The sequence below is a fragment of the Enhydra lutris genome, unplaced genomic scaffold (assembly GCF_002288905.1).
Source record: "Enhydra lutris kenyoni isolate GAN:26980312 unplaced genomic scaffold, ASM228890v2 scaffoldscaffold84, whole genome shotgun sequence".
NCBI lineage: Eukaryota > Metazoa > Chordata > Mammalia > Carnivora > Mustelidae > Enhydra > Enhydra lutris.
The window spans coordinates 4,571,730-4,583,291 of record NW_019154168.1 but is presented as its reverse complement, the minus strand read 5'-3'; positions in this window follow the sequence as shown (position 1 = coordinate 4,583,291).

Genomic DNA, 11,562 nt, shown 5'->3' with positions numbered 1-11,562 from the left:
TCTCTTACCTATGGAACAGTGATAACAATGGAACCTCTTCGATGAGTGTTATATAAATTGAGAAAATACAAAACTCATAACAATGCTTAGTCATAATAGCAACTAACATTCAGATAGTGCTTACTGTTTCAGGGCTTTACACATACTATTAACTCATTTAAATCACCCTATCATAAGAGGTAGTGTTTGTCAACCTTGATGCTGTTGGCTCTTGGGGCCAAATTGATTCTGGACTGCCATATGTCGTATGATGAGCAGTGTCCCCACCATGGGCCCATTAGATGCTGCTGACCCCTCCTCCTAGCTGGGTCAAACACAAACGTCTGCAGACCTGCCCATGTTCCCCCGGGGAGCAAAACCACTGCTCTAAATTATTTGGATCCTCGTTGTATAAATAAGGAAACTGAAACATAGGTCCATAGAGGGTAGAGGTCATACAGCTATTAAGTAGCAGAGTTGGGTTTCATTCCAGATACTGTAGCTTGTTAATCCATCCCTGATCTCGAACACAGTGTACTACATTGCAGTAAACATTAGTTACTGTTATATTTTTACATCTTTAGGATTTACTAAATATCAAAATCATTCTTTCATTTAATAATCCAGCATGGTATGTTATGAAGGTATTATTCTGTATTCTAGAAAAGGAGACAAAGACAGCTAGCTGTCAAGTACCTTTCTCAGTCACATTTCCAAACTGACTCAATCTTGGTGTAATGATCCATTTCTAGATGTAAGCAGGAAAGTTTTAGAAGATGGGGGAGAGACCAAGGATTCCCTAAACCGAGAAGTTACTTTGAGGCCAGAACGTGCATTAGGTGACTCTATAGAGTTTACAGTTTTATTTAGTTTACTCACTGCTGGGGGATAAAGTGGAGAATGGTCCATAGCCGCTGCGTAGCTATTCTCTGCAAAATCCAGACCTTAGTCCTCTGACGTTATAGAACAAGGGATATACAGAAGAGCACTGTAGTGAGATCAAAGGGTTCCCATACACCTAACTGACAGCTAACCTTTAATTAGATCTCCAGGCACCACCTGTGCTTCAGGAAGAGGAAAGACTTCGTTATCTCTAACAGATTTCCTGGGAGACCAAAACAAGCCCCCCATTCTGGACTTGGCGGGCATTTCTGAGGTATATATATCAGTCTCTAAGGGGCCTGGCATGTGTAGCCCCAAGAGAGGTCATTGAGCCAACATGAACAAGATGGAAGGCCAAAGATGGAGTCAGTATTGTCCACTCCTGCAAAGGGTATTCATTGTTCCAGCTTCTATGTGAATGCTGGATTTGCAATAAGCCAGTAGTTTCCAAGCTTGAACTTCAGGGACCAGTTTAAAAGTTTTTAAACTTCATGGGGTGCCTGACGGGCTCAGTCGGTGCAGTGTGTGACTCTTGATCTGAGGGTTGTGAGTTTCAGCCCCACACTGGGGGTAGAGTTTACTTCATCAGGGATGGGTAATGAGTACCTGTGTTGAGTGAGGTAGAGGTCTCAAGTTTGCTGACTTTTTATTTTGCCAAATAAGGATGTGGAGAAAAAAATACATATTCTTACTATCATATGGACAAATAAGATTTTAATGGCAAGAGAATGGGAAGACCATAATCTTAAATTTATCAGCTATCATGGACTAAGAGCAGAAAAGCAAAACTGTTGGGATGGGGAGCCAAGAGCTGGAAGAAGCCTGGGGTCCTTGGTTTTTGTGGAGCTGTTACACTAGCTATTCATTGCTTTTACATTACATGGACACACACTCCTTGCACTGTTATTTTGGCTGTCTCTCCCAGCTAGCCAAAGCTCATTCTTAGTTACATATTGGGTAAGACTTGACTGGGAACAATCAACCATAGGCAAAGTAATCTTTTGTCTAGTTGAGATACACACGAATAATAGTAATAAACCAAGGTGCTGTAAAATCAAGGAAAAAACTGAGTCCTCACATATTCAACTGGGGCACCTTAGTTACTGTTCTCTGAGGAAACACGGAAAATGAAACTGTTAACATTCTCTGGGAATAGAGTAACACCTGTATAGTTAATACAGAGATTCAGATATCCCATAGGCCAATAGCCCAAATGCAAATATAACGGTTTCCAGACTGACATAGTGTACTCAAAAATGGAATGTTATCCCGTATAATTTTAACATGGGAAGTACCTTCATTCCAAGCTCTTTTACAGAGGAGAAACTGAGACCCAAGTACTAATCTGATTTGCCTAAATGCAACCAAGTTATTTTGTGGATCTGTTGGTTAGTTGGTACCCCTTCAAGCTGCCTAAAGCAAAACAAAAAGCAAAAAGCAAAAAAAAAAAAACCAAAAATTATTTGTCTACCTCACTGAAAAGCCTATAAATAAAACTGCCATTAAGCAAGACTACGTTGAGAAACAACAGAAGAAATGTCACCAGGATTGTCAAGTTTCTCTCTAACTCTCCACTTAATTCTTGTCTTTTCTGTATATTTAGATTCTCAGGTTTTGTGGCAAATTGTCTACAGCAACTCCAGTCTCAGATCCTCTTGTATTCAGCTCTAGTAGAGAACTGTACCTAGTGCTTTCCTAGAAACTCCAGGAAAATATTTCTTTGCATCTTATTGCATTTTACTGCATTTCACTGATGAAATACATATCCCCGAACCTATCTCCTGGGCCTGGGAGGGTGCAGTGCTCTCATTGACTAATGACTTGGCTTTTCTGGAGCCAAAGCCCATTAACTGAGAGAGGTGAAAGGGGTGGGTCCCAGCAGAAGTTTAAGTTATGATTATCGTATTACTACTGGGGGAAATATGTGCTAGATGAAAAAAACAATAATGTCTTCCAATCTTGACACACAATTTCTAATCCTTTCCATGATCCCATTTTGTTGCCTGGCATTACTGTCCCCCAGTAACTATCTAATACATGTTTTCAGTTTTATCTGGATTCTGCCTTAGAGGAAGTTTTTAGGTCAAATGCAGACCTTCTGAGGGGAAAGCCACTACATTTTCCATTCTAGAATCTGGTTCAGTTTGGTTCCTGTTATTGAAACTCCCACATAGAAACATTAGTCATTTCTTTAGAAGACTGTGAGGTCAAAGGAAAGTAGGAACCCTTTATGTAGTTCTAGAGCAAACAGGTCTATGTGAACAAAATTAAGCAGAGAATTAACACAGAGGAAGTCATAATACAATAAATTAGCCAATAAACAGATGTTTATTGAGTGTTTGTTTAGTATAAATAACTCTTCTAGTTGCTGTGGAAAGTCAGAAGACATAGTCCATGTCTTCAGGAAAATCAGACCTTTAGAAGTGCAGTAGTGCAACAGCTGTATGTTGAGTACTTCCTGTTGAGTACTTCCTGTTGAGTACAGGAAGTATGCCTGTGTCCAAATGTTACACTTGCGGAGTCACAGCCCTTCTCCCTTCATCCCTGCGATCAGAAATAACAGATTCTTTACTTTAAAATGTAGTGAATAAAGATATAAATGAGAGTACTTGTAGAACATGACTTTATAAATTATAAAACTGGGATGCCTGGTTGGCTTATTCAGAGAAGCATGTGACTCTTAATCTCGGATTGTGAGTTTGAGTCCCAGCTTGGGTGTGGAGATTACTTAAATAAATAAACTTAAAAATAAATTATAAAACCCTACAGAGGTACATTATTATCATAATACAACAGTAGAGTGGTAAAATCCCAAGTGCCATGACAGTTCTGAACAGTAAATCTTTATGGCCTGAAAGACACCTTATGGAGATGATTCAGAAAAGGAGATTGAAATGAGTAGAAAGAATTATGAATAACCCAATAGCATGACTGAAAAAAAAAAAGATGTTGAACATGCCTCACACCCTAAACCAGGACAATTTTTAAATGAATCAAAACTTTAAATGCAAAAAGAAAAAATAGTAAGTTGTAAAAAATATATATAAGTTACATTCCTTTATTACCTTGAACTTGGAAGGACCTTTCTAAGTCTCCAAATCTGGAGTCATTAAAGAAAAGACTGGTTCACTTCAACCACAGAAAAAAAGAACTGCCTGCCTGGAAAAACAACATAAGCAAAATCAAAAGGCAACAATAAATGGGAAGGAAAATAGCAACACAGAATATAGGCAGAGTGTGAATCTCCTATTAAGGACTTCTTAGAAATTGAATTTTTAAATGCCATTGAAAAATAACCAAAGGGATAAGAATAGACATCTCACTTAGAAGGAAGCACCTTACTCTGAAATATTTGAAAAAATTCTCAACTTCTTATGTAAGAAGCACAAGTTGAACGTATGCTGACAGAGGCACCTGGATGGCTCAGCTGGTTAAGCATCTGCCTTTGGCTCAGGTTATGACCCTGCAGTCCTGGGATGGAGTCGCTCATCAGGCTCCCTGCTTCTCCCTCTTTCTTCTCTCTTCCTCTCCTCCCACTCATGCGCACTCTCTCGCTCTCAAATAAATAAAATCTTTTTTTTTAAAGGTATGCTGACATACAATTTTTCACTTAATTGAAGAAATCCAAATATTTGGTAACGCACTCTAATCCTATGCCTGTGGGAGAAATGGAGCTCATACATTGCTGCAAGGAGCATGAATTGATATAATCACTATGGTGGGCAGTTGAGCAAATTATCAAAATTTAAAAGCAAATACCTTTCATTCAGAAGTTGTGTTTTCGGGAATGAATTCTACATATTCACATAAGAATAACATGATGTATATTTTAGCTTAGCCTGGTGGCATTGTTTATAATAGCATAAGGCAGTAAACAATTGAAATGTCTATCAGTAGAGGACTGTTGGAAGTATATCTATGCACTCAGTGGAATATTATTCCATAGTGTAAAAGGATGACCATGCTTTCCAAATAGCCATACAGAAAGATGGACTGATAAGTGAAAAGAATAGCCCACAGAAAAATGGAAGGAAAAAGAAGGGCCATCTGTACCTCAATGTTCATAGCAGCAATGGCCACAGTCACCAAACTGTGGAAGGAGCCAAGATGCCCTTCAACAGATGAATGAATAAAAAAGATATGGTCCATATACACAATGGAGTATTACTCAATCATCAGGAAGGATGAATACCCAACTTTTGTATCAACATGGACGGGACTGGAGGAGACTATGCTGAGTGAAATAAGTCAAGCAGAGAGAATCAATCATCATATAGTTTCACTTACTTGTGGAGCATAAGGAATAACACGGAGGACATTGGGAGATGGAGAGGAGAAGTGAGTTGGGGGAAATCGGAGGGGGAGACAAACCATGAGAGACTGTGAATGCTGAGAGGGTTTTGAGGGGGAGGAGGATGGAGGGTTGGGTGAGCCTAGTGATGGGTATTAAGGAGGGCACTATTGCATGGACACTGGCTGTGGTGTATAAACAATGAATCTTGGAACACTGAAAAAATAAAATTAAATTTAAAAAAATAAAAGAAAAAAGAAAAGAAAAGAAAAATGGGGGGAGAAAAAGAACATATTTTATCTTTGCATGTACACTGAGACACTATGAAAAAGCCAATGTATCTTTAGAGCTAATGGGTGGTAGCTGGGGAAGAGGGAGTGGTAAGAAGCTGGGCATGAAGAAGGGAACATTTTAGGGTATTATATTTATACTTGTGGTTTTTAAGCAGGCAAATGTACTGCTTATTAAAGTTTTAAAAATAAAAAATGTTAAACATTGCTTTCAGTAAAAAATAAAGCTGTAATGATCAAAAAAGAAAAAAACTGTTTTCAATGTAAAAAAAAATAGCAAGAACATTAAAATCTTCAGAAATCCTGATGAATTAATTTTGTCTTTTTTCTTTTTTGAGAGCGAGACCTCATGCATGTGTGTGCTCGTGTGGAGGAGTGGGAGTGGGGGTGGAGGAGCAGAGAGAGACTTACGAAGGCTCTTTGCTTGATCTCATGGGGCTCGATCTCACGACCCCAAAATCATGACCTGAGCCAAAATCAAGTCAGATGCTTAACCGACCCAGGCACTCCTAGTTTTGTCTTATTGTTTCACATTTTTCTTAGCCTCTGAAATGTGGAAAAAATAACAAAAAGTATGTAATATTTTATGAAGCATCTTTTGTAGACATTCTAAATATTCTAAATATTATATAGATTGTAAGAGCTATTCACTATTGTTTACTGACGTCAGACTTCATGAAGCTTTCTCAAGATCTCATTATTTTCTCTTGAGAAAGTTTGAGATTCTATTAAGTGTTACACTATATAAGATATTTTCATTGTATAACACATAATAAGCATTATTATAAGAAGTAAATTCTGTATCCCTTTTCAAGCCCACAGAATAGGTTGTTTTGGAATATATTCTGTGTTTCACGGTAATCTGAATCTAACATTGAGACGTGTGTTTCCTTATTTCTAGAACCCATAGGAGTGAATGATGAAAGAACCACCGTTCTTTTTAAATATCCTGTGTGACTTGCTCAGATAATAGTGGACAGACTTTACATTGTTAAAACCAATAGATTTAACTGGCTGATATGGAGGAAAAACAAATTCTTACATCCCTAGAAGACAGATTTAATCAAACTTATTTTAAAGCAACCAAAAAATTGCATTACTAAGGCTCAGAGAAGAACAGATATATAGGTGATGAGATCATTCTGAAATCTGGTTTGGGATAAAAACAATGCTCTAAGAAACAGAGAAAACCCTGAGGTTTTGAAGGGTTTAAAGGGAGGGGGGTATTAGACCGTGATGACAACTCACTTCTCAGGTTATCTCTTGTTTGCTCTAGTGACATGGTATTTGCCACTCACATTACAAAATACTCACGGTTGCCAGGCAAGTCCTCTTAGCAAGGAGGAACTAGAAGGCCGCCTGGAAACGGTGACTCCCACCTGACAGCAGGCAGCTGGTGCTTTCAATTCATGCCCAGACTTAAATGGTCCTTCCTAATCAGCTACATAATTCTAAGAACAATGCACAGGATATTTTTAACAGTAGACAAAAATAACACACATATTAACCAAGGACTTTGCAAGGAGACATCATGAGCTTACTTAAGACTTGAAGATTTGTTAAACTTTGTTTCTTTCCCTAATAATAGTGTGAGGGGATGGAAGAGAGAAGTATGCTGACACAAGCAGGCTTTTCTTGAAAGTTAGTTCAACTTCATATTAACAGAACATATTTTTAGGTTAAAAGACCCATTTTATTTATTTTTTATTTATTTAAAAAAAATTTTTTTAAAAAAGCTTTTATTTATCTGACAGAGAGAGACACAGTGAGATAGGGAACACAAGCAGGGGGAGCGGGAGAGGGAGAAGCAGGCTTCCCACAGAGCAAGGAGTCCGACACGGGGATCTGTCCCAGGACCCTGGGATCATGACCTGAGCCAAAGGCAGACACTTAATGACTGGGCCACCCAGGTGCCCCAAAAGACCTATTTTATACTTAATATCATGTATATTTAAAGAGCCACAAGAAAACATTTTTTCTCAATGTTAATTTTATTTTATTTTTTTCTTTTTTAAAAAAGACTTCATTTAAAAAAAAAAAAGACTCTGTGACAGAGAGAGACAGCGAGAGACAGCAAGAGAGGCAACACAAGCAGGGAGAGTGGGAGAGGGAGAGCAGGCTGAGCAGGGAGCCTGATGTGGGGCTGATCCTAGGACCCTGGGATCATAACCTGAGCCGAAGACAGATGATTAATGACTAAGCCACACAGGCACCCCTCTGTGTTAATTTTAAACACGTTGTAAGCTCATTAATATATTTACATCTTATTTTACTTTGTTATTTTATTTTATTTCATTTCATTTTATTTTATTTTATTTTAGAGAGGGAGATAGAGAATCTTAAGAGGGCTATGCACCCAGCGCAGAGCCTGACTCAGGGCTGAATCTCAAAACCTTGAGATCATGACCTAAGCCGAAATCAAGAGTTGGATGCTTTACTGACTGAGCCACCCAGGCGCCCCTATTAATGTCTCATTTTAAAATCAAATGTCAAAAAAAAATTAAAATAAAATTAAATGTCACTTGGGGCACCTGGGTGGCTCAGTGGGTTAAGCCTCTGCCTTCAGCTCAGGTCATGATCCCAGAGTCCTCCGATGGAGCCCCGCATCGGGCTCTCTGCTCAGCAGGGAGCCTGCTTCCTCCTCTCTCTCTGCCTGCCTCTCTGCCTACTTGTGATCTCTGTCTGTGAAATAAATAAATAAAATTTTAAAAAATAAGATAAATTTCACTTAAAAACTTTCCTCCATGCCTCAACTTGTATAATAAATAGTAACGTCATTCAAATTTTGATGATAAAAATATAGACACACAAAACCCTTTTATTTTTATTTTTTAAGATTTTACTTATTTATTTGAGAGAGAGTACACATGCATGAGCTATCATGGGAGGAGGGACAGAGGGAGAAGAAAAGGGAATATGAAGCCAACCCTGCACTCAGCTCAGCAAAGACCCTTACTCTGGTCAATCCCACAACCAGGAGATCATGACCTGAGTCAAAACCAAGAGTCAGATGCTTAACTGACCGAGCCACTCAGATGCCGCTGACACATAAAACCTTTTAAAGATAAAAACAAGGGCACCTGGGTGACTCAGTAGGTTAAGCATCTGCTTCGGCTCAGGTCATAATCCCAGGGACCCTGGATGGAGCCCTGAATGGGGCTCCCTGCACAGTGGGGAGTCTGCTTCTTCCTCTGCCCCCACACCACTCATGCTCTCTCTTTCTCTCTCTCCCCTTGTAATTCTTTTTTTAATCCTGCCTGAGAATTGTGCTATCTTCTCGTTCTTGTATACATTATTGTAAACTGTTTGAAATATTATATAAAAATGTATATCATAAATAAAACTGCCTAAAAGCCCACAGCAAAAGAAACCTCCAGACTTAATATTATGCTCCAGATATTATGCTAGACACTAGGAATCACAGATGAAAACAAGACAACTCCACCTTCGACAGGCTTGTTGAGAAGAAACGGATGCAAACAGAAAACTGTTATAAAATGCAGTGTGGCAAATGTAGCCAGGAATAGGCACAGGGTATTAAATAACATTAAAGAGGACTATCTACCGGGAGCTAGGACAGTGGAGCCTAAGGAACCGTTGGTGTGGTGACACCTGGAGGATGAAAGAGAAGGTGGCGAAGGGCAGAATGAGTAGTCCACAGACTCCGCCTGCCAGAGGTGACAGTACCAGCACAGGAAGGGAAGCACGTCACAGTGTGTATAGGGGCTTTGAGACACAGCCTGGTGTTGCCAGAGCATCCGATTCCTGGTTCTGAGTGTTAGATGAGACAGGAGCCAGGGGCCGGGACCAACGGAGATAGTCACTAGAGGAAGTTGCAGTGGTGCAGCCCACTGAGCATCTCAAAATCTGCAGAGAATGCTAACAATAGGCTATTTGAATAGTTACGATCTTTCAGGGTTTTGAATTTAAGAATAATGTAGTCATTAAACTGTCTAAAAAAGATAGTCATTGACACAAATATATCCTATAAAAGATAAAGAATCTCTCCTCTCCTTTCCTCAATTCCTTAACCTGAGAACTGCCCGCTGTGATGTTAGTATGTATGGAGACATTTGACACAGGAAAGAAAGCCACCATTTCCAGAAGGAAGGATTCTCTCTGGGAAGGCAGAGCTCCTGGTCCTGAAAGGTGCTTTCAACTTTCTTCTATGGTAGGACTGGGTTAGAAAGCCTTGGATGGGAGGAGTCAAGATGGCGGAGAAGTAGCAGGCTGAGACTACTTCAGGTAGCAGGAGATCAGCTAGATAGCTTATCTAAAGATTGCAAACACCCACAAATCCAACGGGAGATTGAAGAGAAGAAGAACAGCAATTCTAGAAACAGAAAATCAACCACTTTCTGGAAGGTAGGACTGGCGGAGAAGTGAATCCAAAGCAACGGGAATATAGACTGCAGGGGGAGGGGCCGGCTCCCGGCCAGCGGCGGAGCAACGGAGCACATAATCAGGACTTTTAAAAGTCTGCTCCACTGAGGGACATCACTCCAGAGGCTAAACCAGGGTGAAGCCCATGCTGGGTCAGCATGGCTTCAGGTTCCTCAGGGTCACAGAAGGATCAGGGGTGTCTGAGTGTCGCAGAGCTTGCAGGTATTAGAACGGGGAAGCCGGCTACAGAGACAGAGCCGAGGAGTGAGCTCTAAGCTCGGGGTTACCTTGAACCGGTCGCAGGCTTGGTCAGCTTGGAGCGCGGCTGGAGGCTGGGGAGACAGGAGTAATTGGGTGCTGTTCTCTGAGGGCGCACTGAGGAGTGGGGCCCCGGGCTCTCTGCTCCTCCGGCCGGAGACCGGGAGGCCGCCATTTTCATTCCCGCCCTCCGGAACTCTACGGAAAGCGCTCAGGGAACAAAAGCTCCCAAAAGTGAACCCGATCGGATTACTCAGTCCAGCCCCCGGTAAGGGCGATGCAATTCCGCCTGGGGCAAAGACACTTGAGAATCACTATAACAGGCCCCTCCCCCAGAAGATCAACAAGAAATCCAGCCAGGACCAAGTTCACCTACCAAGGAGTGCAGTTTCAATACCAAGGAGAGCAGCAGAATTCCAGAGGAGGAGAAAGCAAAGCCCGGAACTCATGGCTTTATCCCCATGATTCTTTAGTCTTGCAGTTAATTTAATTTTTTAACTTTTTTTTCTTTTTCATTTTTTTCTCTTCTTCTGCTAATTTTTTTTAACTTTTACCCTTTTCTTTTTTAACGTTTTTAAACTAGTTTAATATATATATGTATATTTCTTTTTTATATTTTTTCTTTATTTGTTTTCTTTTTTTAGTTGTTTATTTTTTCTTTCTGAACCTCTTTTTATCCCCTTTTTCCCCCATCACGATTTGGGATCTCTTCTGATTTGGTTAAAGCATATTTTCCTGGGGTCATTGCCACCCTTTAGTATTTTACTTCCTCCTTCATATACTCTTATCTGGACAAAATGACAAGGCGGAAAAATTCACCACACACAAAAAAAGAACAAGAGGCAGTACCGAAGGGTAGGGACCTAATCAATACAGACATTGGTAATATGTCAGATCTAGAGTTCAGAATGATGATTCTCAAGGTTCTAGCCGAGTTCGAGAAAGGCATGGAAGATATAAGAGAAATCCTCTTGGGAGATATAAAAGCCCTTTCTGGAGAAATAAAAGAACTAAAATCTAACCAAGTTGAAATAAAAAAAGCTATTAATAAGGTGCAATCAAAAGTGGAGGCTCTCACTGCTAGAATAAATGAGGCAGAAGAAAGAATTAGCGATATAGAGGACCAAATGACAGAGAATAAAGAAGCTGAGCAAAAGAAGGACAAACAGCTACTGGACCACGAGGGAAGAATTCGAGAGATAAGTGACACCATAAGACGAAACAACATTAGAATAATTGGGATTCCAGAAGAAGAAGTAAGAGAGAGGGGAGCAGAAGGTATATTGGAGAGAATTATTGGAGAGAATTTCCCTATTATGGCAAAGGGAACAAGCATCAAAATCCAGTAGGTGCAGAGAACCCCCATCAAAATCAATAAGAATAGGTCCACACCCCGTCACCTAATAGTAAAATTTACAAGTCTTAGTGACAAAGAGAAAATCCTGAAAGCAGCCCGGGAAAAGAAGTCTGTAATGTACA